This window comes from Oncorhynchus clarkii, chromosome 20 (genome assembly GCF_045791955.1).
Source record: "Oncorhynchus clarkii lewisi isolate Uvic-CL-2024 chromosome 20, UVic_Ocla_1.0, whole genome shotgun sequence".
In the NCBI taxonomy this organism is placed as follows: domain Eukaryota; kingdom Metazoa; phylum Chordata; class Actinopteri; order Salmoniformes; family Salmonidae; genus Oncorhynchus; species Oncorhynchus clarkii.
The window spans coordinates 6,867,985-6,891,728 of NC_092166.1; the positions used below are offsets into that span (position 1 = coordinate 6,867,985).

A 23,744-nucleotide genomic window follows, 5' to 3' on the forward strand; every position below is an offset into this window, starting at 1 on the left:
GAGCAAGGTAAGAACATGGGTCGGGAGACCCCATTGAAATTCAGGTCCAACGTCTAAAGACCTCGGCCATTGCAGCTGTTGGAATGCAAGTAAAGGGATTGGGATTTGGAAACAGACATCATTGGTGCAAAATGGTCAACTTGATGGCACGACATATTGATCTAGTAACCTCGGTCCTTTCCAAAGCTGTGAAGGTTGGAAGTTTAATGTGCAAGTCAAAAAACTATGCGCAGAGAAAGTACAAGTGGACTATTCACTGAGAATAAGATTTTAAAAAGAGCAGGGAGACACAATTGGGTTTCAAGTCTGAGGACTTAACCACTTGGCTCTCAGAATTTCCATCGCAAATCTAGCACAAACAACAGTATCTGTACTGAAGAGCCTATTTGAACTGTTTGTCAAGGCAGATATAATCTGAGCACTTGAATCAAAGGACAAGTCTATGCATTAAGCACTTCATCAATATCAAGTCACCAAGGATATGTAAAAAAATAAATGGCTTAAAGCGCTGTGAGCAGGGTTCGAACCTGAGCGGGGAGACCCCATTGGATTTCAAGTCCAACGCCTTAACCACTCGGCCATCACAGCTTGCTATGTTAACTACCAGTCGTTTATCTCATTCTGTCAATTTTACTTCTGTAAAGACGAGACTGTCTACTGAAGAGCCTATTTGAACTGTTATTCAAGGAATACATATTCTGAGCACTTGAATCAAAGGACAAGTCTATGCATTAAGCACTTCATCAATATCAAGTCACCAATGCTATTTTACAAATAAAGACTGGTTTGTCAATGCGATGCAAGCAGTTTTAAAAACTGTACAGGGAGACAACACTGGAGTTCATTTGCAAAGCTTAAACCACTTGGCCATCGCAGCAGTAGGAATCTAAGGAAAGTGATGAGGAGAAAGCAGAAGTGGGCTATACGCTTCGAGCAAGGTAAGAACATGGGTGGGGAGACCCCAGTGAAATTCAGGTCCAACGTCTAAAGAATCGGCCATTGCAGCTGTTGGAACAAGTAAAGGGATTGGGGATTTGGAAACAGACATCATTGGTGTAAAATGGTAAACTTGATGGCACAACATATTGATCTTATTGCGCCAAATCACGTATTAACCACTCGGCCATCACAACTTTCTCAATTAGCTCACACAAAGACAAAGACAAAAAGTATTCCGAGCACTTGAATCACTGGACAAGTCCATGTCTTAGATTCCTATCAAGTCATATGTTCAAAATACTGGTTTGTCATAGCACTGCGAGCAGATTTCAACCCTGCGCAGGAAGACAACATCAAGTCCACTCTGCCATCAAAACTTACTCTGTTATCTTGCAGTCCTTAACAGCTCGACTATCTCACAACCAACAGGATCTGTTCTGAAGAGCCTATTTGAACTCCTTTTTGTCTTGGAAGATATATTCTGAGCACCTGAATCAAAGGACAAGTCCACGATTAAGGACATTATCCATATCAACTCCCAAATGACATGTTGCAAATAAAGACTTGTTTGTCAAAGCGCTGTGAGCAGGGTTCGAACCTGCGCGGGGAGACCCCATTGGATTTCGAATCCAACGCCTTAACCTCTCGGCCATCACAGCTTGTTGGCTACTCTGCCTTAACCAGCCCGCTATCTCGTTCTGTCCATTTTACCTCTAAAATGACCATATTATCGCTATTGAAGAGCCTACTTTAAATTTTTGTCATGGAAGATACATTCTGAGCACTTGAATCAAAGGACATGTCCAAGCATTATCCATATCAAGTCCCCAATGATCAGTAAAAAAATAAAGGCTGGATTGTTCAAAACTGCACTTGGCGAACCCAATGGATTTCGAGGTCAACGATTTAACCAGTCTGCAATCACAGCTTGCTGAGTTAGCTCACACAAGGACAAAAGTATCCAAATGCCTGGTTGAAATGTTTTTCAAGTAAAATGAGCTATTTTCTGAGCACTTCAATCGTTAGACGAGCCCATAAAGTAAGGACAATTAAAATTCAGAGGAGACAGATCCAATTACTAAAGGTCTACTTTATCATCACCCTGTAAAAACTGTACAGGGAGAACATATTGGATTTTGATTCCAATGCTTAAACCACTTGGCCATCGCAACAGTAGGAATCTAAGGAAAGTGATGAGGAGAAAGCAGAAGTGGGCTATACGCTTCGAGCAAGGTAAGAACATGGGTGGGGAGACCCCATTGAAATTCAGGTCCAATGTCTAAAGAACTTGGCCATTGCAGCTGTTGGAATGCAAGTAAAGGGATTGGGATTTGGAAACAGACATCATTGGTGCAAAATGGTCAACTTGATGGCACGACATATTGATCTAGTAACCTCGGTCCTTTCCAAAGCTGTGAAGGTTGGAAGTTTAATGTGCAAGTCAAAAAACTATGTGCAGAGAAAGTACAAGTGGACTATTCACTGAGAATAAGATTTTAAAAAGAGCAGGGAGACGCAATTGGGTTTCAAGTCTGAGGACTTAACCACTTGGCTCTCAGAATTTCCATCGCAAATCTAACAAACAACAGTATCTGTACTGAAGAGCCTATTTGAACTGTTTGTCAAGGCAGATATAATCTGAGCACTTGAATCAAAGGACAAGTCCATGCATTAAGCACTTCATCCATATCAAGTCACCAAGGATATGTAAAAAAAGAAATGGTTTGTCATAGCGCTGTGAGCAGGGTTCGAACCTGCGCGGGGAGACCACATTGGATTTCAAGTCCAACGCCTTAACCACTCGGCCATCACAGCTTGCTACGTTAACTACCAGGCCTTAACCAGTCGTTTATCTCATTCTGTCAATTTTACTTCTGTAAAGACGAGACTGTCTACTGAAGAGCATATTTGTACTGTTATTCAAGGAATACATATTATGAGCACTTGAATCAAAGGACAAGTCTATGCATTAAGCACTTCATCAATATCAAGTCACCAATGCTATTTTACAAATAAAGACTGGTTTGTCAATGCGATGCAAGCAGTTTTAAAAACTGTACAGGGAGACAACACTGGAGTTCATTTGCAAAGCTTAAACCACTTGGCCATCGCAGCAGTAGGAATCTAAGGAAAGTGATGAGGAGAAAGCAGAAGTGGGCTATACGCTTCGAGCAAGGTAAGAACATGGGTGTGGAGACCACAGTGAAATTCAGGTCCAACGTCTAAAGAATCGGCCATTGCAGCTGTTGGAACAAGTAAAGGGATTGGGGATTTGGAAACAGACATCATTGGTGTAAAATGGTAAACTTGATGGCACGACATATTGATCTTATTGCGCCAAATCACGTATTAACCACTCGGCCATCACAACTTTCTCAATTAGCTCACACAAAGACAAAGACAAAAAGTATTCCGAGCACTTGAATCACTGGACAAGTCCATGTCTTAGATTCCTATCAAGTCATATGTTCAAAATACTGGTTTGTCATAGCAGATTTCAACCCTGCGCAGGAAGACAACATTGGATTTCAAGTCCACTCTGCCATCAAAACTTACTCTGTTATCTTGCAGTCCTTAACAGCTCGACTATCTCACAACCAACAGGATCTGTTCTGAAGAGCCTATTTGAACTCCTTTTTGTCTTGGAAGATATATTCTGAGCACCTGAATCAAAGGATTAAGGACATTATCCATATCAACTCCCAAATAAAGACTTGTTTGTCAAAGCGCTGTGAGCAGGGTTCGAACCTGCGCGGGGAGACCCCATTGGATTTCGAATCCAACGCCTTAACCTCTCGGCCATCACAGCTTCTCCTGTTGGCTACACTGCCTTAACCAGCCCGCTATCTCGTTCTGTCCATTTTACCTCTAAAATGACCATATTATCGCTATTGAAGAGCCTACTTTAAATGTTTGTCATGGAAGATACATTCTGAGCACTTGAATCAAAGGACATGTCCAAGCATTATCCATATCAAGTCCCCAATGATCAGTAACAAATAAAGACTGGATTGTTCAAAACTGCACTGGGCGAACCCAATGGATTTTGAGGTCAACGATTTAACCAGTCTGCAATCACAGCTTGCTGAGTTAGCTCACACAAGGACAAAAGTATCCAAATGCCTAGTTGAAATATTTTTCAAGTCAAATAAGCTATTTTCTGAGCACTTCAATCGTTAGACGAGCCCATAAAGTAAGGACAATTTAAATTCAGAGGAGACAGATCCAATTACTAAAGGTCTACTTTATCATCACCCTGTAAAAACTGTACAGGGAGAACATATTGGATTTTGATTCCAATGCTTAAACCACTTGGCCATCGCAACAGTAGGAATCTAAGGAAAGTGATGAGGAGAAAGCAGAAGTGGGCTATACGCTTCGAGCAAGGTAAGAACATGGGTGGGGAGACCCCATTGAAATTCAGGTCCAATGTCTAAAGAACTTGGCCATTGCAGCTGTTGGAATGCAAGTAAAGGGATTGGGATTTGGAAACAGACATCATTGGTGCAAAATGGTCAACTTGATGGCACGACATATTGATCTAGTAACCTCGGTCCTTTCCAAAGCTGTGAAGGTTGGAAGTTTAATGTGCAAGTCAAAAAACTATGTGCAGAGAAAGTACAAGTGGACTATTCACTGAGAATAAGATTTTAAAAAGAGCAGGGAGACGCAATTGGGTTTCAAGTCTGAGGACTTAACCACTTGGCTCTCAGAATTTCCATCGCAAATCTAACAAACAACAGTATCTGTACTGAAGAGCCTATTTGAACTGTTTGTCAAGGCAGATATAATCTGAGCACTTGAATCAAAGGACAAGTCCATGCATTAAGCACTTCATCCATATCAAGTCACCAAGGATATGTAAAAAAAGAAATGGTTTGTCATAGCGCTGTGAGCAGGGTTCGAACCTGCGCGGGGAGACCACATTGGATTTCAAGTCCAACGCCTTAACCACTCGGCCATCACAGCTTGCTACGTTAACTACCAGGCCTTAACCAGTCGTTTATCTCATTCTGTCAATTTTACTTCTGTAAAGACGAGACTGTCTACTGAAGAGCATATTTGTACTGTTATTCAAGGAATACATATTATGAGCACTTGAATCAAAGGACAAGTCTATGCATTAAGCACTTCATCAATATCAAGTCACCAATGCTATTTTACAAATAAAGACTGGTTTGTCAATGCGATGCAAGCAGTTTTAAAAACTGTACAGGGAGACAACACTGGAGTTCATTTGCAAAGCTTAAACCACTTGGCCATCGCAGCAGTAGGAATCTAAGGAAAGTGATGAGGAGAAAGCAGAAGTGGGCTATACGCTTCGAGCAAGGTAAGAACATGGGTGTGGAGACCACAGTGAAATTCAGGTCCAACGTCTAAAGAATCGGCCATTGCAGCTGTTGGAACAAGTAAAGGGATTGGGGATTTGGAAACAGACATCATTGGTGTAAAATGGTAAACTTGATGGCACGACATATTGATCTTATTGCGCCAAATCACGTATTAACCACTCGGCCATCACAACTTTCTCAATTAGCTCACACAAAGACAAAGACAAAAAGTATTCCGAGCACTTGAATCACTGGACAAGTCCATGTCTTAGATTCCTATTAAGTCATATGTTCAAAATACTGGTTTGTCATAGCAGATTTCAACCCTGCGCAGGAAGACAGCATTGGATTTCAAGTCCACTTTGCCATCAAAACTTACTCTGTTATCTTGCAGTCCTTAACAGCTCGACTATCTCACAACCAACAGGATCTGTTCTGAAGAGCCTATTTGAACTCCTTTTTGTCTTGGAAGATATATTCTGAGCACCTGAATCAAAGGATTAAGGACATTATCCATATCAACTCCCAAATAAAGACTTGTTTGTCAAAGCGCTGTGAGCAGGGTTCGAACCTGCGCGGGGAGACCCCATTGGATTTCGAATCCAACGCCTTAACCTCTCGGCCATCACAGCTTCTCCTGTTGGCTACACTGCCTTAACCAGCCCGCTATCTCGTTCTGTCCATTTTACCTCTAAAATGACCATATTATCGCTATTGAAGAGCCTACTTTAAATGTTTGTCATGGAAGATACATTCTGAGCACTTGAATCAAAGGACATGTCCAAGCATTATCCATATCAAGTCCCCAATGATCAGTAACAAATAAAGACTGGATTGTTCAAAACTGCACTGGGCGAACCCAATGGATTTTGAGGTCAACGATTTAACCAGTCTGCAATCACAGCTTGCTGAGTTAGCTCACACAAGGACAAAAGTATCCAAATGCCTAGTTGAAATATTTTTCAAGTCAAATAAGCTATTTTCTGAGCACTTCAATCGTTAGACGAGCCCATAAAGTAAGGACAATTTAAATTCAGAGGAGACAGATCCAATTACTAAAGGTCTACTTTATCATCACCCTGTAAAAACTGTACAGGGAGAACATATTGGATTTTGATTCCAATGCTTAAACCACTTGGCCATCGCAACAGTAGGAATCTAAGGAAAGTGATGAGGAGAAAGCAGAAGTGGGCTATACGCTTCGAGCAAGGTAAGAACATGGGTGGGGAGACCCCATTGAAATTCAGGTCCAACGTCTAAAGAACTCGGCCATTGCAGCTGTTGGAATGCAAGTAAAGGGATTGAGATTTGGAAACAGACATCATTGGTGCAAAATGGTCAACTTGATGGCACGACATATTGATCTAGTAACCTCGGTCCTTTCCAAAGCTGTGAAGGTTGGAAGTTTAATGTGCAAGTCAAAAAACTATGTGCAGAGAAAGTACAAGTGGACTATTCACTGAGAATAAGATTTTAAAAAGAGCAGGGAGACGCAATTGGGTTTCAAGTCTGAGGACTTAACCACTTGGCTCTCAGAATTTCCATCGCAAATCTAACAAACAACAGTATCTGTACTGAAGAGCCTATTTGAACTGTTTGTCAAGGCAGATATAATCTGAGCACTTGAATCAAAGGACAAGTCTATGCATTAAGCACTTCATCAATATCAAGTCACCAAGGATATGTAAAAAAAGAAATGGTTTGTCATAGCGCTGTGAGCAGGGTTCGAACCTGCGCGGGGAGACCCCATTGGATTTCAGTCCAACGCCTTAACCACTCGGCCATCACAGCTTGCTATATTAACTACCAGGCGTTTATCTCATTCTGTCAATTTTACTTCTGTAAAGACGAGACTGTCTACTGAAGAGCATATTTGTACTGTTATTCAAGGAATACATATTATGAGCACTTGAATCAAAGGACAAGTCTATGCATTAAGCACTTCATCAATATCAAGTCACCAATGCTATTTTACAAATAAAGACTGGTTTGTCAATGCGATGCAAGCAGTTTTAAAAACTGTACAGGGAGACAACACTGGAGTTCATTTGCAAAGCTTAAACCACTTGGCCATCGCAGCAGTAGGAATCTAAGGAAAGTGATGAGGAGAAAGCAGAAGTGGGCTATACGCTTCGAGCAAGGTAAGAACATGGGTGTGGAGACCACAGTGAAATTCAGGTCCAACGTCTAAAGAATCGGCCATTGCAGCTGTTGGAACAAGTAAAGGGATTGGGGATTTGGAAACAGACATCATTGGTGTAAAATGGTAAACTTGATGGCACGACATATTGATCTTATTGCGCCAAATCACGTATTAACCACTCGGCCATCACAACTTTCTCAATTAGCTCACACAAAGACAAAGACAAAAAGTATTCCGAGCACTTGAATCACTGGACAAGTCCATGTCTTAGATTCCTATCAAGTCATATGTTCAAAATACTGGTTTGTCATAGCAGATTTCAACCCTGCGCAGGAAGACAACATTGGATTTCAAGTCCACTCTGCCATCAAAACTTACTCTGTTATCTTGCAGTCCTTAACAGCTCGACTATCTCACAACCAACAGGATCTGTTCTGAAGAGCCTATTTGAACTCCTTTTTGTCTTGGAAGATATATTCTGAGCACCTGAATCAAAGGATTAAGGACATTATCCATATCAACTCCCAAATAAAGACTTGTTTGTCAAAGCGCTGTGAGCAGGGTTCGAACCTGCGCGGGGAGACCCCATTGGATTTCGAATCCAACGCCTTAACCTCTCGGCCATCACAGCTTCTCCTGTTGGCTACACTGCCTTAACCAGCCCGCTATCTCGTTCTGTCCATTTTACCTCTAAAATGACCATATTATCGCTATTGAAGAGCCTACTTTAAATGTTTGTCATGGAAGATACATTCTGAGCACTTGAATCAAAGGACATGTCCAAGCATTATCCATATCAAGTCCCCAATGATCAGTAACAAATAAAGACTGGATTGTTCAAAACTGCACTGGGCGAACCCAATGGATTTTGAGGTCAACGATTTAACCAGTCTGCAATCACAGCTTGCTGAGTTAGCTCACACAAGGACAAAAGTATCCAAATGCCTAGTTGAAATATTTTTCAAGTCAAATAAGCTATTTTCTGAGCACTTCAATCGTTAGACGAGCCCATAAAGTAAGGACAATTTAAATTCAGAGGAGACAGATCCAATTACTAAAGGTCTACTTTATCATCACCCTGTAAAAACTGTACAGGGAGAACATATTGGATTTTGATTCCAATGCTTAAACCACTTGGCCATCGCAACAGTAGGAATCTAAGGAAAGTGATGAGGAGAAAGCAGAAGTGGGCTATACGCTTCGAGCAAGGTAAGAACATGGGTGGGGAGACCCCATTGAAATTCAGGTCCAACGTCTAAAGAACTCGGCCATTGCAGCTGTTGGAATGCAAGTAAAGGGATTGAGATTTGGAAACAGACATCATTGGTGCAAAATGGTCAACTTGATGGCACGACATATTGATCTAGTAACCTCGGTCCTTTCCAAAGCTGTGAAGGTTGGAAGTTTAATGTGCAAGTCAAAAAACTATGTGCAGAGAAAGTACAAGTGGACTATTCACTGAGAATAAGATTTTAAAAAGAGCAGGGAGACGCAATTGGGTTTCAAGTCTGAGGACTTAACCACTTGGCTCTCAGAATTTCCATCGCAAATCTAACAAACAACAGTATCTGTACTGAAGAGCCTATTTGAACTGTTTGTCAAGGCAGATATAATCTGAGCACTTGAATCAAAGGACAAGTCTATGCATTAAGCACTTCATCAATATCAAGTCACCAAGGATATGTAAAAAAAGAAATGGTTTGTCATAGCGCTGTGAGCAGGGTTCGAACCTGCGCGGGGAGACCCCATTGGATTTCAAGTCCAACGCCTTAACCACTCGGCCATCACAGCTTGCTATATTAACTACCAGGCGTTTATCTCATTCTGTCAATTTTACTTCTGTAAAGACGAGACTGTCTACTGAAGAGCCTACTTGAACTGTTATTCAAGGAATAAATATTCTGAGCACTTGAATCAAAGGACAAGTCTATGCATTAAGCACTTCATCAATATCAAGTCACCAATGCTATTTTACAAATAAAGACTGGTTTGTCAATGCGATGCAAGCAGTTTTAAAAACTGTACAGGGAGACAACACTGGAGTTCATTTGCAAAGCTTAAACCACTTGGCCATCGCAGCAGTAGGAATCTAAGGAAAGTGATGAGGAGAAAGCAGAAGTGGGCTATACGCTTCGAGCAAGGTAAGAACATGGGTGGGGAGACCCCAGTGAAATTCAGGTCCAACGTCTAAAGAATCGGCCATTGCAGCTGTTGGAACAAGTAAAGGGATTGGGGATTTGGAAACAGACATCATTGGTGTAAAATGGTAAACTTGATGGCACGACATATTGATCTTATTGCGCCAAATCACGTATTAACCACTCGGCCATCACAACTTTCTCAATTAGCTCACACAAAGACAAAGACAAAAAGTATTCCGAGCACTTGAATCACTGGACAAGTCCATGTGTTAGATTCCTATCAAGTCATATGTTCAAAATACTGGTTTGTCATAGCAGATTTCAACCCTGCGCAGGAAGACAACATTGGATTTCAAGTCCACTCTGCCATCAAAACCTACTCTGTTATCTTCCAGTCCTTAACAGCTCGACTATCTCACAACCAACAGGATCTGTTCTGAAGAGCCTATTTGAACTCCTTTTTGTCTTGGAAGATATATTCTGAGCACCTGAATCAAAGGATTAAGGACATTATCCATATCAACTCCCAAATGACATGTTGCAAGTAAAGACTTGCGCTGTGAGCAGGGTTCGAACCTGCGCGGGGAGACCCCATTGGATTTCGAATCCAACGCCTTAACCTCTCGGCCATCACAGCTTCTCCTGTTGGCTACACTGCCTTAACCAGCCCGCTATCTCGTTCTGTCCATTTTACCTCTAAAATGACCATATTATCGCTATTGAAGAGCCTACTTTAAATGTTTGTCATGGAAGATACATTCTGAGCACTTGAATCAAAGGACATGTCCAAGCATTATCCATATCAAGTCCCCAATGATCAGTAACAAATAAAGACTGGATTGTTCAAAACTGCACTGGGCGAACCCAATGGATTTTGAGGTCAACGATTTAACCAGTCTGCAATCACAGCTTGCTGAGTTAGCTCACACAAGGACAAAAGTATCCAAATGCCTAGTTGAAATATTTTTCAAGTCAAATAAGCTATTTTCTGAGCACTTCAATCGTTAGACGAGCCCATAAAGTAAGGACAATTTAAATTCAGAGGAGACAGATCCAATTACTAAAGGTCTACTTTATCATCACCCTGTAAAAACTGTACAGGGAGAACATATTGGATTTTGATTCCAATGCTTAAACCACTTGGCCATCGCAACAGTAGGAATCTAAGGAAAGTGATGAGGAGAAAGCAGAAGTGGGCTATACGCTTCGAGCAAGGTAAGAACATGGGTGGGGAGACCCCATTGAAATTCAGGTCCAACGTCTAAAGAACTCGGCCATTGCAGCTGTTGGAATGCAAGTAAAGGGATTGAGATTTGGAAACAGACATCATTGGTGCAAAATGGTCAACTTGATGGCACGACATATTGATCTAGTAACCTCGGTCCTTTCCAAAGCTGTGAAGGTTGGAAGTTTAATGTGCAAGTCAAAAAACTATGTGCAGAGAAAGTACAAGTGGACTATTCACTGAGAATAAGATTTTAAAAAGAGCAGGGAGACGCAATTGGGTTTCAAGTCTGAGGACTTAACCACTTGGCTCTCAGAATTTCCATCGCAAATCTAACAAACAACAGTATCTGTACTGAAGAGCCTATTTGAACTGTTTGTCAAGGCAGATATAATCTGAGCACTTGAATCAAAGGACAAGTCTATGCATTAAGCACTTCATCAATATCAAGTCACCAAGGATATGTAAAAAAAGAAATGGTTTGTCATAGCGCTGTGAGCAGGGTTCGAACCTGCGCGGGGAGACCCCATTGGATTTCAAGTCCAACGCCTTAACCACTCGGCCATCACAGCTTGCTATATTAACTACCAGGCGTTTATCTCATTCTGTCAATTTTACTTCTGTAAAGACGAGACTGTCTACTGAAGAGCCTACTTGAACTGTTATTCAAGGAATAAATATTCTGAGCACTTGAATCAAAGGACAAGTCTATGCATTAAGCACTTCATCAATATCAAGTCACCAATGCTATTTTACAAATAAAGACTGGTTTGTCAATGCGATGCAAGCAGTTTTAAAAACTGTACAGGGAGACAACACTGGAGTTCATTTGCAAAGCTTAAACCACTTGGCCATCGCAGCAGTAGGAATCTAAGGAAAGTGATGAGGAGAAAGCAGAAGTGGGCTATACGCTTCGAGCAAGGTAAGAACATGGGTGGGGAGACCCCAGTGAAATTCAGGTCCAACGTCTAAAGAATCGGCCATTGCAGCTGTTGGAACAAGTAAAGGGATTGGGGATTTGGAAACAGACATCATTGGTGTAAAATGGTAAACTTGATGGCACGACATATTGATCTTATTGCGCCAAATCACGTATTAACCACTCGGCCATCACAACTTTCTCAATTAGCTCACACAAAGACAAAGACAAAAAGTATTCCGAGCACTTGAATCACTGGACAAGTCCATGTGTTAGATTCCTATCAAGTCATATGTTCAAAATACTGGTTTGTCATAGCAGATTTCAACCCTGCGCAGGAAGACAACATTGGATTTCAAGTCCACTCTGCCATCAAAACCTACTCTGTTATCTTCCAGTCCTTAACAGCTCGACTATCTCACAACCAACAGGATCTGTTCTGAAGAGCCTATTTGAACTCCTTTTTGTCTTGGAAGATATATTCTGAGCACCTGAATCAAAGGATTAAGGACATTATCCATATCAACTCCCAAATGACATGTTGCAAGTAAAGACTTGCGCTGTGAGCAGGGTTCGAACCTGCGCGGGGAGACCCCATTGGATTTCGAATCCAACGCCTTAACCTCTCGGCCATCACAGCTTCTCCTGTTGGCTACACTGCCTTAACCAGCCCGCTATCTCGTTCTATCCATTTTACCTTTAAAATGACCATATTATCGCTATTGAAGAGCCTACTTTAAATGTTTGTCATGGAAGATAAATTCTGAGCACTTGAATCAAAGGACATGTCCAAGCATTATCCATATCAAGTCCCCAATGATCAGTAACAAATAAAGACTGGATTGTTCAAAACTGCACTGGGCGAACCCAATGGATTTCGAGGTCAACGATTTAACCAGTCTGCAATCACAGCTTGCTGAGTTAGCTCACACAAGGACAAAAGTATCCAAATGCCTAGTTGAAATATTTTTCAAGTAAAATGAGCTATTTTCTGAGCACTTCAATCGTTAGACGAGCCCATAAAGTAAGGACAATTTAAATTCAGAGGAGACAGATCCAATTACTAAAGGTCTACTTTATCATCACCCTGTAAAAACTGTACAGGGAGAACATATTGGATTTTGATTCCAATGCTTAAACCACTTGGCCATCGCAGCAGTAGGAATCTAAGGAAAGTGATGAGGAGAAAGCAGAAGTGGGCTATACGCTTCGAGCAAGGTAAGAACATGGGTGGGGAGACCCCAGTGAAATTCAGGTCCAACGTCTAAAGAATCGGCCATTGCAGCTGTTGGAACAAGTAAAGGGATTGGGGATTTGGAAACAGACATCATTGGTGTAAAATGGTAAACTTGATGGCACAACATATTGATCTTATTGCGCCAAATCACGTATTAACCACTCGGCCATCACAACTTTCTCAATTAGCTCACACAAAGACAAAGACAAAAAGTATTCCGAGCACTTGAATCACTGGACAAGTCCATGTCTTAGATTCCTATCAAGTCATATGTTCAAAATACTGGTTTGTCATAGCACTGCGAGCAGATTTCAACCCTGCGCAGGAAGACAACATTGGATTTCAAGTCCACTCTGCCATCAAAACTTACTCTTGCAGTCCTTAACAGCTCGACTATCTCACAACCAACAGGATCTCTTCTGAAGAGCCTATTTGAACTCCTTTTTGTCTTGGAAGACATATTCTGAGCACCTGAATCAAAGGACAAGTCCACAGATTAAGGACATTATCCATATCAACTCCCAAATGACATGTTGCAAATATAGACTTGTTTGTCAAAGCGCTGTGAGCAGGGTTCGAACCTGCGCGGGGAGACCCCATTGGATTTCGAATCCAACGCCTTAACCTCTCGGCCATCACAGCTTCGCCTATTGGCTACTCTGCCTTAACCAGCCCGCTATCTCGTTCTGTCCATTTTACCTCTAAAATGACCATATTATCGCTATTGAAGAGCCTACTTTAAATGTTTGTCATGGAAGATAAATTCTGAGCACTTGAATCAAAGGACATGTCCAAGCATTATCCAAATCAAGTCCCCAATGATCAGTAACAAATAAAGATTGGATTGTTCAAAACTGCACTGGGCGAACCCAATGGATTTCGAGGTCAACGATTTAACCAGTCTGCAATCACAGCTTGCTGAGTTAGCTCACACAAGGACAAAAGTATCCAAATGCCTAGTTGAAATATTTTTCAAGTAAAATGAGCTATTTTCTGAGCACTTCAATCGTTAGACGAGCCCATAAAGTAAGGACAATTTAAATTCAGAGGAGACAGATCCAATTACTAAAGGTCTACTTTATCATCACCCTGTAAAAACTGTACAGGGAGAACATATTGGATTTTGATTCCAATGCTTAAAACCTCTTAAGTCTACCCCTTCCTTTTTCGAACATTCTCTTAAAAATCGCGCAACTTTTCAGCGTCCTGCTACTCATGCCAGGAATATAGTATATGCATATGATTAGTATGTGTGGATAGAAAACACTGAAGTTTCTAAAACTGGTTAAATCACGGCTGTGACTATAACAGATCGTGTGTTTCATTGAAAAACGCAAGAAAAACTGCTCTCTGAAAGCTAAAAATAATTTCCATAAGTCACTTCCATGAGTTGTTAAAAGAGGGCAAAATTTAATATCGACCTGCATGCAATTCATACAAATTCCACAGGATGTCGCCATTGTCGTCATTTTCAATTGAATTAATTGTTGGAAAATCCATCTATCTGGCATCCGTTTCTTCCAGTCTTCACCCGGATGTTGTTAATGTGGACATGGGCAGCCATTGATTTGCAAACGAGGAGCTATTGAATATACATCGCCCTGTAATCATTTTGATAGATTATAAACGTTTACTAATACCTAAAGTTGGATTACAAAAGGATTTCGAAGTGTTTTGTGAAAGTTTATCGTCGACTTTTTTAATTTTTAAAAATTACGCAAGGTTTAAAAACAATGTTTTTTTCTGAATGACACAGCTTCCATACAAAGCTATTTTGGGTATATATGGACCGATTTAAACGAAAAAAAAGACCCAATAGTGATGTTTATGGGGCATATAGGAGTGCCAAGAAAGAAGCTCGTCAAAGGTAATGAATGTTTTATATTTTATTTCTGCGTTTTGTGCTGCGTCGGATAAGCAGAGTCTTTGTTTACGTCGCATTCAGGCATTTTCAGGTGGTGCATGCTATCAGATAATACCTTCTCATGCTTTCGCCGAAAAGCATTTTAAAAATCTGACTTGTTGGCTAGGTTCACAACGAGTGTAGCTTTAATTCAATACCCTGCTTGTTAATTTTGATCAAGGTTTGAGTTGTAACGAGTACATTTAGCATTTAGCGTAGCGCATTTGCATTTCCAGGTGTCTACTTGAGACATCTGCGTCTCAAGTATAGTCAAGAAGTTAAACCACTTGGCCATCGCAGCAGTAGGAATCTAAGGAAAGTGATGGGGAGAAAGCAGAAGTGGGCTATGCGCTTCGAGCAAGGTAAGAACATGGGTCGGGAGACCCCATTGAAATTCAGGTCCAACGTCTAAAGACCTCGGCCATTGCAGCTGTTGGAATGCAAGTAAAGGGATTGGGATTTGGAAACAGACATCATTGGTGCAAAATGGTCAACTTGATGGCACGACATATTGATCTAGTAACCTCGGTCCTTTCCAAAGCTGTGAAGGTTGGAAGTTTAATGTGCAAGTCAAAAAACTATGCGCAGAGAAAGTACAAGTGGACTATTCACTGAGAATAAGATTTTAAAAAGAGCAGGGAGACGCAATTGGGTTTCAAGTCTGAGGACTTAACCACTTGGCTCTCAGAATTTCCATCGCAAATCTAGCACAAACAACAGTATCTGTACTGAAGAGCCTATTTGAACTGTTTGTCAAGGCAGATATAATCTGAGCACTTGAATCAAAGGACAAGTCTATGCATTAAGCACTTCATCAATATCAAGTCACCAAGGATATGTAAAAAAATAAATGGCTTGTCAAAGCGCTGTGAGCAGGGTTCGAACCTGAGCGGGGAGACCCCATTGGATTTCAAGTCCAACGCCTTAACCACTCGGCCATCACAGCTTGCTATGTTAACTACCAGTCGTTTATCTCATTCTGTCAATTTTACTTCTGTAAAGACGAGACTGTCTACTGAAGAGCCTATTTGAACTGTTATTCAAGGAATACATATTCTGAGCACTTGAATCAAAGGACAAGTCTATGCATTAAGCACTTCATCAATATCAAGTCACCAATGCTATTTTACAAATAAAGACTGGTTTGTCAATGCGATGCAAGCAGTTTTAAAAACTGTACAGGGAGACAACACTGGAGTTCATTTGCAAAGCTTAAACCACTTGGCCATCGCAGCAGTAGGAATCTAAGGAAAGTGATGAGGAGAAAGCAGAAGTGGGCTATACGCTTCGAGCAAGGTAAGAACATGGGTGGGGAGACCCCAGTGAAATTCAGGTCCAACGTCTAAAGAATCGGCCATTGCAGCTGTTGGAACAAGTAAAGGGATTGGGGATTTGGAAACAGACATCATTGGTGTAAAATGGTAAACTTGATGGCACAACATATTGATCTTATTGCGCCAAATCACGTATTAACCACTCGGCCATCACAACTTTCTCAATTAGCTCACACAAAGACAAAGACAAAAAGTATTCCGAGCACTTGAATCACTGGACAAGTCCATGTCTTAGATTCCTATCAAGTCATATGTTCAAAATACTGGTTTGTCATAGCAGATTTCAACCCTGCGCAGGAAGACAACATTGGATTTCAAGTCCACTCTGCCATCAAAATTTACTCTGTTATCTTGCAGTCCTTAACAGCTCGACTATCTCACAACCAACAGGATCTGTTCTGAAGAGCCTATTTGAACTCCTTTTTGTCTTGGAAGATATATTCTGAGCACCTGAATCAAAGGACAAGTCCACGGATTAAGGACATTATCCATATCAACTCCCAAATAAAGACTTGTTTGTCAAAGCGCTGTGAGCAGGGTTCGAACCTGCGCGGGGAGAACCCATTGGATTTCGAATCCAACGCCTTAACCTCTCGGCCATCACAGCTTCTCCTGTTGGCTACACTGCCTTAACCAGCCCGCTATCTCGTTCTGTCCATTTTACCTCTAAAATGACCATATTATCGCTATTGAAGAGCCTACTTTAAATGTTTGTCATGGAAGATACATTCTGAGCACTTGAATCAAAGGACATGTCCAAGCATTATCCATATCAAGTCCCCAATGATCAGTAACAAATAAAGACTGGATTGTTCAAAACTGCACTGGGCGAACCCAATGGATTTTGAGGTCAACGATTTAACCAGTCTGCAATCACAGCTTGCTGAGTTAGCTCACACAAGGACAAAAGTATCCAAATGCCTAGTTGAAATATTTTTCAAGTCAAATAAGCTATTTTCTGAGCACTTCAATCGTTAGACGAGCCCATAAAGTAAGGACAATTTAAATTCAGAGGAGACAGATCCAATTACTAAAGGTCTACTTTATCATCACCCTGTAAAAACTGTACAGGGAGAACATATTGGATTTTGATTCCAATGCTTAAACCACTTGGCCATCGCAACAGTAGGAATCTAAGGAAAGTGATGAGGAGAAAGCAGAAGTGGGCTATACGCTTCGAGCAAGGTAAGAACATGGGTGGGGAGACCCCATTGAAATTCAGGTCCAACGTCTAAAGAACTCGGCCATTGCAGCTGTTGGAATGCAAGTAAAGGGATTGAGATTTGGAAACAGACATCATTGGTGCAAAATGGTCAACTTGATGGCACGACATATTGATCTAGTAACCTCGGTCCTTTCCAAAGCTGTGAAGGTTGGAAGTTTAATGTGCAAGTCAAAAAACTATGTGCAGAGAAAGTACAAGTGGACTATTCACTGAGAATAAGATTTTAAAAAGAGCAGGGAGACGCAATTGGGTTTCAAGTCTGAGGACTTAACCACTTGGCTCTCAGATTTTCCATCACAAATCTAACACAAACAACACAATCTATTATCTTTAGGGGATGGTAGGGGACGCCATGTGTGACTGACGTGTTTTCCGTTTGCTCCCGTGGTATTCTTAAAGTTTATGTGAATTCTGCAGCAGAACCGTATTTATTTTCAAATATTAATTTGGTGATCCCTTTCCGTAAAAACCAAGACTACTTTTCTTCCGAATGTCAGCATGTCAACCAAACATAAGGCCAAGAGCATGACTTTGAGAAAACCCGGCCTACAAGACCCGCTCTCATCACCGCCCTCCCCTGAGTCTGAGGGCCCGGGGACGCACACTTTACCCGGGGGCGCGGCTTGGCCTGGCGGCGCTGAAATGAACATTCTCGAGGCCATCAGGCTACTACGCTCTGAGATAGTTGAAATGAAAACACAGGTGGTTGCTACGATTGAGGCCAGAATACAGGAGGTTTCTGATACTTTAAAAGCAGATTTAACCATCCTGCGGAACGAGACTGTGCCGGCAATTACATTACTCAAAACAACAACTGCGTCACACACTACAACGATTGCAGCACTGGAGGCCTCCGCTACTAATGTCTCCGATTTAACTACATCCCTGGAGACTGAAGTTAAACGCCTAGCTGCGGATTTGAAAAAGGTGAGGGAGTGCTGTGTGAGTTTAGAGGGACTCTCTCGACACAATAATCTGAGACTTGTATCAGTCCCAGAGTCCGCTGAAATGCATCGCGCCACAGATTTCGTTTCAGGGCTGCTGAAGGATGTTCTTGCCTTAGATGAAAAGCCCCTGATTGATCGAGCCCACCGGTCGCTGCGCCCAAAGCCCCGGGATGGGGAGAGGCCCCGTGACATAAGTGACATAATTCTTCGAGTGCACTTTTTTCATGAGAAGATGGAGATCCTCCGACGAGCCCGCAATACCACTCTGAGCTTTCAAGGACAGAGCTTCTCCATCTACCAGGACTACTCCCCCACTGTTTCCAGGCAGCGCGCAGCTTTCGGACAGGCCAAACGAGTACTTCGGGACCATCCAAGTGTGAAGTATGGACTGCGATTCCCGGCCCGTTTATGGATATCTCATGAGGGTAAAGACCACACATTTGAATCTCCGGATGAGGCTATGGCTCACATTCAACGTCACATCAAGAAGTCTTGAATATGCTCACAGTGTGGATTGTAAGTACCCCACTTGTGGTACAATTATGTTTAGATATAACAGGCTAGTCTTGTATAGTTGGTGAAACTATTCAGGCTTATTTGATGTGATCTAATGTTTTGATTATCTAGTGTGCGTGCCTTATCTCGCTCACCTATTTAGTTTGTTTACACATTGTCTCAGTGACTCAAAATAGTTTTGGTTATTTGTTTACTGCATCCGTTTGCATTGACCCAGTAAACAGTAAATGTCTCCTGAGGCTACACGGTTTCTGGGGCCTCACTTTCATTTTAAAAGTTTTGAGCGTCATTTATGCCCAGCAAACGTTCAACGTTGCGCACACGTAGTTTTTTGGTATTGGTTGTAAGCTGTCTCAGCTTCAACTAGACTACTATTATAATTGCTATTATTTTTGATTGTCTAACTACGATTTCCTTACTTCAAATTAGATTTTTGGCTGAGAGCCTTTATACATTTTATTTATTTTCTCTCTCAATGCCTGTTATAAGACGGGTGAATACAATTATATACATCTACAAGTGGTGCTTTTGTCATTCCGTTTACACAAGGGATTCGCCTTTTTTTTATTTGAAAAAATACATACAAATCTTTCTTTTTGCTGCTTGATCCACTAACAAAACACGACTTTAAAGAGCGGGACTGTGGGTTTAGGTTTAAGACCGCACTCTCACAGACATACTGTGCGAAGAGAACATGTTCTATTTAGGCTTGTACCTCGTTTGGGGAGGTATTGTCTGGGATGGGGGGAGGGGGAGGGGGTGGGGGGGCAGGTTGAATTGTTCAGTTCTAATGTTGTCATTCTGTCTTTTTAGTTTTTTTTCTGTTTTTTTTCTGTACTTTTTCCAAACATTTACCACCGTACATTATTACTCTGGGACAAGTTATTCTGGGGGTTTTGGGCGCTCATTGCTTTTCCATTCTATGCTCTGATGACAGGGTTGAATAACGGGAATGCCCAGAGGGGCCGAAATAATACGATCAAGTACATTTCTTGGAATACGAAAGGGGTTAACAACCCGGTGAAGCGTAAGAGGGTGTTGACGCACTTAAAGGGTTTGAATGCAAATATTGCATTTCTACAAGAGACTCACTTGAGGACTGGTGAGCATTCGAGGGATGCGTAAGGACTGGGTTGGTCAAGTGTTCCACTCAAACTTTCATAGTAAATCAAGAGGTGCTGCTATTCTGGTTGATAAAGCTACTCCCTTTGTAGCTTCTGAGGTTATTGCTGATCCTAAGGGACGATACGTCATAGTAACTGGTGAACTGTTTTCTACCCCTCTTGTTTTGGCTAGTGTTTATGCTCCCAATTGGGATGACACAAGTTTCATTTCTTCCTTTCTGTCTGCTATTCCCAATTTAGATTCTCATTTGTTGATTTTAGGGGGGGATTTCAACTGTAAAATGTCCCCAGTTCTGGACAAGTCCTCACAAATAAATACAGGCCCATCTAAATGTGCCCTACTTATTCAATCCTTTCTTCAGAAATATGCTATGTTTGAGGCCTGGCGTTTCCTACATCCTACAGATAGACAGTATTCCTTTTATTCTCATGTTCATAAAACATACTCCCGGATTGATTACTTTTTTTTGGACAAAAAACTTCTGCCTAACCTTCGGCAGTGTACTTACGAGAGTATTGTTATCTCTGACCATTCACCATTAGTGCTTGAACTAGAGTTTCCCCAGCGACCCCCTAGGTGTTATCAATGGCGTCTCAACCCCATTTTACTCTCAGATAAGGAGTTTGTCAATTTCATTTCTTCTGAAATTGCCTTATTCCTAGAAACTAATTCAACACCAGGTATGTCCTGCTCTACCATATGGGAGTCTCTCAAAGCATACCTACGTGGCCAAATTATTTCTTATACAGCCAACCAAAACAGAGTTCGCTCCCAGCGACTTCGGGACCTGAGCGAGTCCATAGCCACATTGGATGAGAAGTATGCTACGGATCCTTCCTCTGATCTGCATAAAGAGCGCCAACTACTCCAATCTGAATTTGATGAGCTTTCTACCAGGCAAGCTGAACAGTTACTCTTGCGAGCTCGATACAAAGTCTATGAACAAGGCGACAAGGCCAGTAAACTCCTTGCACATCAGATCCGTAAATCTGAGGCCTCACGGCTAATCCCACAAATAAGGACCCCGTCTGGTGCCACCACAGTTATACATAAAGAGATCAATGATCAATTTAAACAATTTTACTCTGCGCTATACACCTCTGAATCCCCTCAAGACCCTTTGCTGATTGACTCCTTCTTTAATGGCTTGAATATGCCTTCAATTGATACAGACTCCCATGACTGTCTAGAAGAAGAATTTACGCTTGAGGAGATTGTAACAGCAGTGTCCGCAATGAAAAGTGGTAAATCACCGGGTCCGGACGGTTTTCCAACCGAATTTTACAGGACGTTTTCTGGTCTGCTTTGCCCATTCTTGTCCCGACTATTTGCAGAGTGCCTCAATACTTCAAAGCTGCCGCCTAGTCTTTATCAGGCTTCAATTTCATTACTACTAAAGAAAAACAAAGACCCCCTGGAATGTGGATCCTATCGCCCAATCTCGCTTTTAAACTGTGATTACAAAATCCTAGCTAAGCTTTTAGCCATCCGTATGGAAGGCTTGCTGCACCAAGTAATACACTCTGACCAGACTGGCTTTGTGAGAAATAGACATTTATTTTTCAATATTAGGCGCCTTATGAATATACTGTACTCCCCAGCGTCGGAGGACCCGGAGGTGGTGGTCTCACTTGATGCCGAAAAAGCGTTTGACCGCGTTGAGTGGGATTACCTAACAGCTGCCCTTTATAGATTTGGCTTTGGCCCCAAATTCATTGCGTGGATAAAGATTCTTTATTTTTCCCCCATGGCTTCGGTACGGACTAATAACTTGTCCTCTGACTATTTTCCCTTGCACCGCGGATCCAGACAGGGTTGCCCACTCTCCCCCTTGTTGTTTGCTTTGGCAATCGAGCCTCTCGCCATTGCACTACGCTCTAATGATGCCATTCAAGGCATAATCAGGGTTGGCTGGGAGCAGAAAGTCTCGCTATATGCTGACGACCTCCTTTTGTTTATCTCCAATCCCGATACCTCATTGCCACGTGCCCTATCTGTTCTTAAAAAGTTTGGATCAATCTCAGGGTACAAGCTGAATCTAGGCAAGAGTGAGCTTTTTCCGGTAAACAAGGCTGCTTTAAAGTGCTCTTTCACAAGTTCTCAGTTTAGGATTGTCCGGGATCAATTCACTTACTTGGGAGTAAAAGTGACAAGGAAATATTCAAATTTGTTTCAGGAAAACTTTGTTGCTCTAGCAGACAGATTGAAACAATCTTTTACTTTTTGGAATTCGCTACCCCTTTCTCTTATCGGAAGGGTTAATGTCATTAAAATGAATGTGTTGCCCAAATATCTATATTTATTTCAATGTTTACCCATTTTTATTCCAAAATCTTTTTTTATTTCACTGGATCAAACATTCATGCATTTTATTTGGGATGGCAAGGTACCACGGATTGGTAGAAAGCATTTACAGAAGCCTAGGTCATTGGGGGGTTTAGCTCTACCACATTTTCAGACATACTACTGGGCTGCAAATTTTAGAGCCGTTCTGTACTGGCTGCAGACTGATCCTACTGGCCCTAGACCACTCTGGGTCCAGATGGAGTCTGAATCGTGTAAACCTGCAGCACTTTCCTCTGTGCTGTGCTCGTCTCTCCCAGTGTCCCTAGGCAAAAGGTGTGCCAACCCAATTGTAAAGCAGTCTCTTAAAATTTGGAATCAGTTCCGTTTAGCCTTTAACCTCCGAGGCTTTTCTCTATCAGGCCCAATCAATCAGAACATTTTATTTCCTCCATCTTTGAATGATGGGGCTTTTGGCATTTGGCACTCACTAGGCCTTTCCTCGCTAGCCCAATTATTCTTTGATGGTACATTTGCCTCTTTTTCTCAGCTGCAGGAAAAGTTCAATCTCCCCCAATCCCACTTTTTCCGCTATCTCCAGACTAGAAACTTTGTCAGGGCTAATACACCTGGATTTTCCAATAGGCCTGCGAATACAGCTATAGAGAGCATCTTGGAGCTGAACAAGCTTCCTAGGGGTGCAATTTCAGATGTATATGCAATCATTCATGACTTACAGAACCCTTCTTTGGTGCCTTTAAAGACTCGATGGGAAAGGGATTTGGGGGAGGAACTTGGGGAAGACGCCTGGGAATCTGTGCTGCACAGGGTGCACTCGTCCTCTTTTAGCACTAGACACAGCCTCATTCAATTCAAGGTGGTTCACCGTATCCACTGGTCGGGGGCCAAACTTGGAAGAATATTCTCTGATTTTGATCCTACCTGTGTCAGATGTAAGGTGGAACCAGCCACACTGTTGCATATGTTTTGGGGCTGTCATAAACTGTCAGGTTTCTGGGAATTAATATTTAAATGTTTCTCTGATATATATGACACTGTTATAGATCCGTCTCCCCTTACAGCCCTTTTTGGAGTACTGCCCATGGGTACCCCCCTATCAAGAATCCAGTCGAACACTGTTGCTTATACAACTCTTTTAGCTAGACGGCTAATACTACAGAACTGGAAGATGGCAGCTCCCCCATCTTATAAATATTGGGTGAGGGATGTGTTGTGCTCTCTGAAACTAGAAAAAATTCAATTCAATTCACGTGGGAACCCCAAACTGTTTGATGAGGCTTGGTCTCCATTCCGGTCTTACTTTAAACAGTCCATCCTCTGATGGCATTCCAATTAATACTAAAATAAGTCTGTGACTTAAGGGTTGGAGGAGTCTCTCTCTGTGTTTTTGCTGGGGGGGGACTAAGATCCATGTGCTTATTGATTGTGGTCCGCAGATGCCTTGTTCATCTTGCC

At 41.8% G+C, this 23,744-nt stretch overlaps 14 non-coding genes across 14 annotated transcripts; all 14 read right to left on the reverse strand.

The window, feature by feature from the left end:
- Positions 1-506: 506 nt before the first annotated feature.
- Positions 507-588, reverse strand: trnas-uga (transfer RNA serine (anticodon UGA)). Its single transcript has one exon. It is a non-coding gene; the product is annotated as a tRNA-Ser (tRNA).
- Positions 589-1,516: 928 nt separating this feature from the next.
- Positions 1,517-1,598, reverse strand: trnas-cga (transfer RNA serine (anticodon CGA)). Its single transcript has one exon. It is a non-coding gene; the product is annotated as a tRNA-Ser (tRNA).
- A 1,074-nt stretch (positions 1,599-2,672) lies between these two features.
- On the reverse strand, positions 2,673-2,754 carry trnas-uga (transfer RNA serine (anticodon UGA)). The gene has a single exon. It is a non-coding gene; the product is annotated as a tRNA-Ser (tRNA).
- A 912-nt stretch (positions 2,755-3,666) lies between these two features.
- trnas-cga (transfer RNA serine (anticodon CGA)) lies at positions 3,667-3,748 on the reverse strand. The gene has a single exon. It is a non-coding gene; the product is annotated as a tRNA-Ser (tRNA).
- Positions 3,749-4,826: 1,078 nt separating this feature from the next.
- Positions 4,827-4,908, reverse strand: trnas-uga (transfer RNA serine (anticodon UGA)). Its single transcript has one exon. It is a non-coding gene; the product is annotated as a tRNA-Ser (tRNA).
- Positions 4,909-5,820: 912 nt separating this feature from the next.
- Positions 5,821-5,902, reverse strand: trnas-cga (transfer RNA serine (anticodon CGA)). Its single transcript has one exon. It is a non-coding gene; the product is annotated as a tRNA-Ser (tRNA).
- A 2,060-nt stretch (positions 5,903-7,962) lies between these two features.
- trnas-cga (transfer RNA serine (anticodon CGA)) lies at positions 7,963-8,044 on the reverse strand. The gene has a single exon. It is a non-coding gene; the product is annotated as a tRNA-Ser (tRNA).
- A 1,078-nt stretch (positions 8,045-9,122) lies between these two features.
- trnas-uga (transfer RNA serine (anticodon UGA)) lies at positions 9,123-9,204 on the reverse strand. The gene has a single exon. It is a non-coding gene; the product is annotated as a tRNA-Ser (tRNA).
- A 905-nt stretch (positions 9,205-10,109) lies between these two features.
- On the reverse strand, positions 10,110-10,191 carry trnas-cga (transfer RNA serine (anticodon CGA)). Its single transcript has one exon. It is a non-coding gene; the product is annotated as a tRNA-Ser (tRNA).
- Positions 10,192-11,269: 1,078 nt separating this feature from the next.
- trnas-uga (transfer RNA serine (anticodon UGA)) lies at positions 11,270-11,351 on the reverse strand. Its single transcript has one exon. It is a non-coding gene; the product is annotated as a tRNA-Ser (tRNA).
- A 905-nt stretch (positions 11,352-12,256) lies between these two features.
- On the reverse strand, positions 12,257-12,338 carry trnas-cga (transfer RNA serine (anticodon CGA)). The gene has a single exon. It is a non-coding gene; the product is annotated as a tRNA-Ser (tRNA).
- Positions 12,339-13,495: 1,157 nt separating this feature from the next.
- trnas-cga (transfer RNA serine (anticodon CGA)) lies at positions 13,496-13,577 on the reverse strand. Its single transcript has one exon. It is a non-coding gene; the product is annotated as a tRNA-Ser (tRNA).
- A 2,125-nt stretch (positions 13,578-15,702) lies between these two features.
- Positions 15,703-15,784, reverse strand: trnas-uga (transfer RNA serine (anticodon UGA)). Its single transcript has one exon. It is a non-coding gene; the product is annotated as a tRNA-Ser (tRNA).
- A 913-nt stretch (positions 15,785-16,697) lies between these two features.
- On the reverse strand, positions 16,698-16,779 carry trnas-cga (transfer RNA serine (anticodon CGA)). Its single transcript has one exon. It is a non-coding gene; the product is annotated as a tRNA-Ser (tRNA).
- Between the last annotated feature and the right edge of the window lie 6,965 nt (positions 16,780-23,744).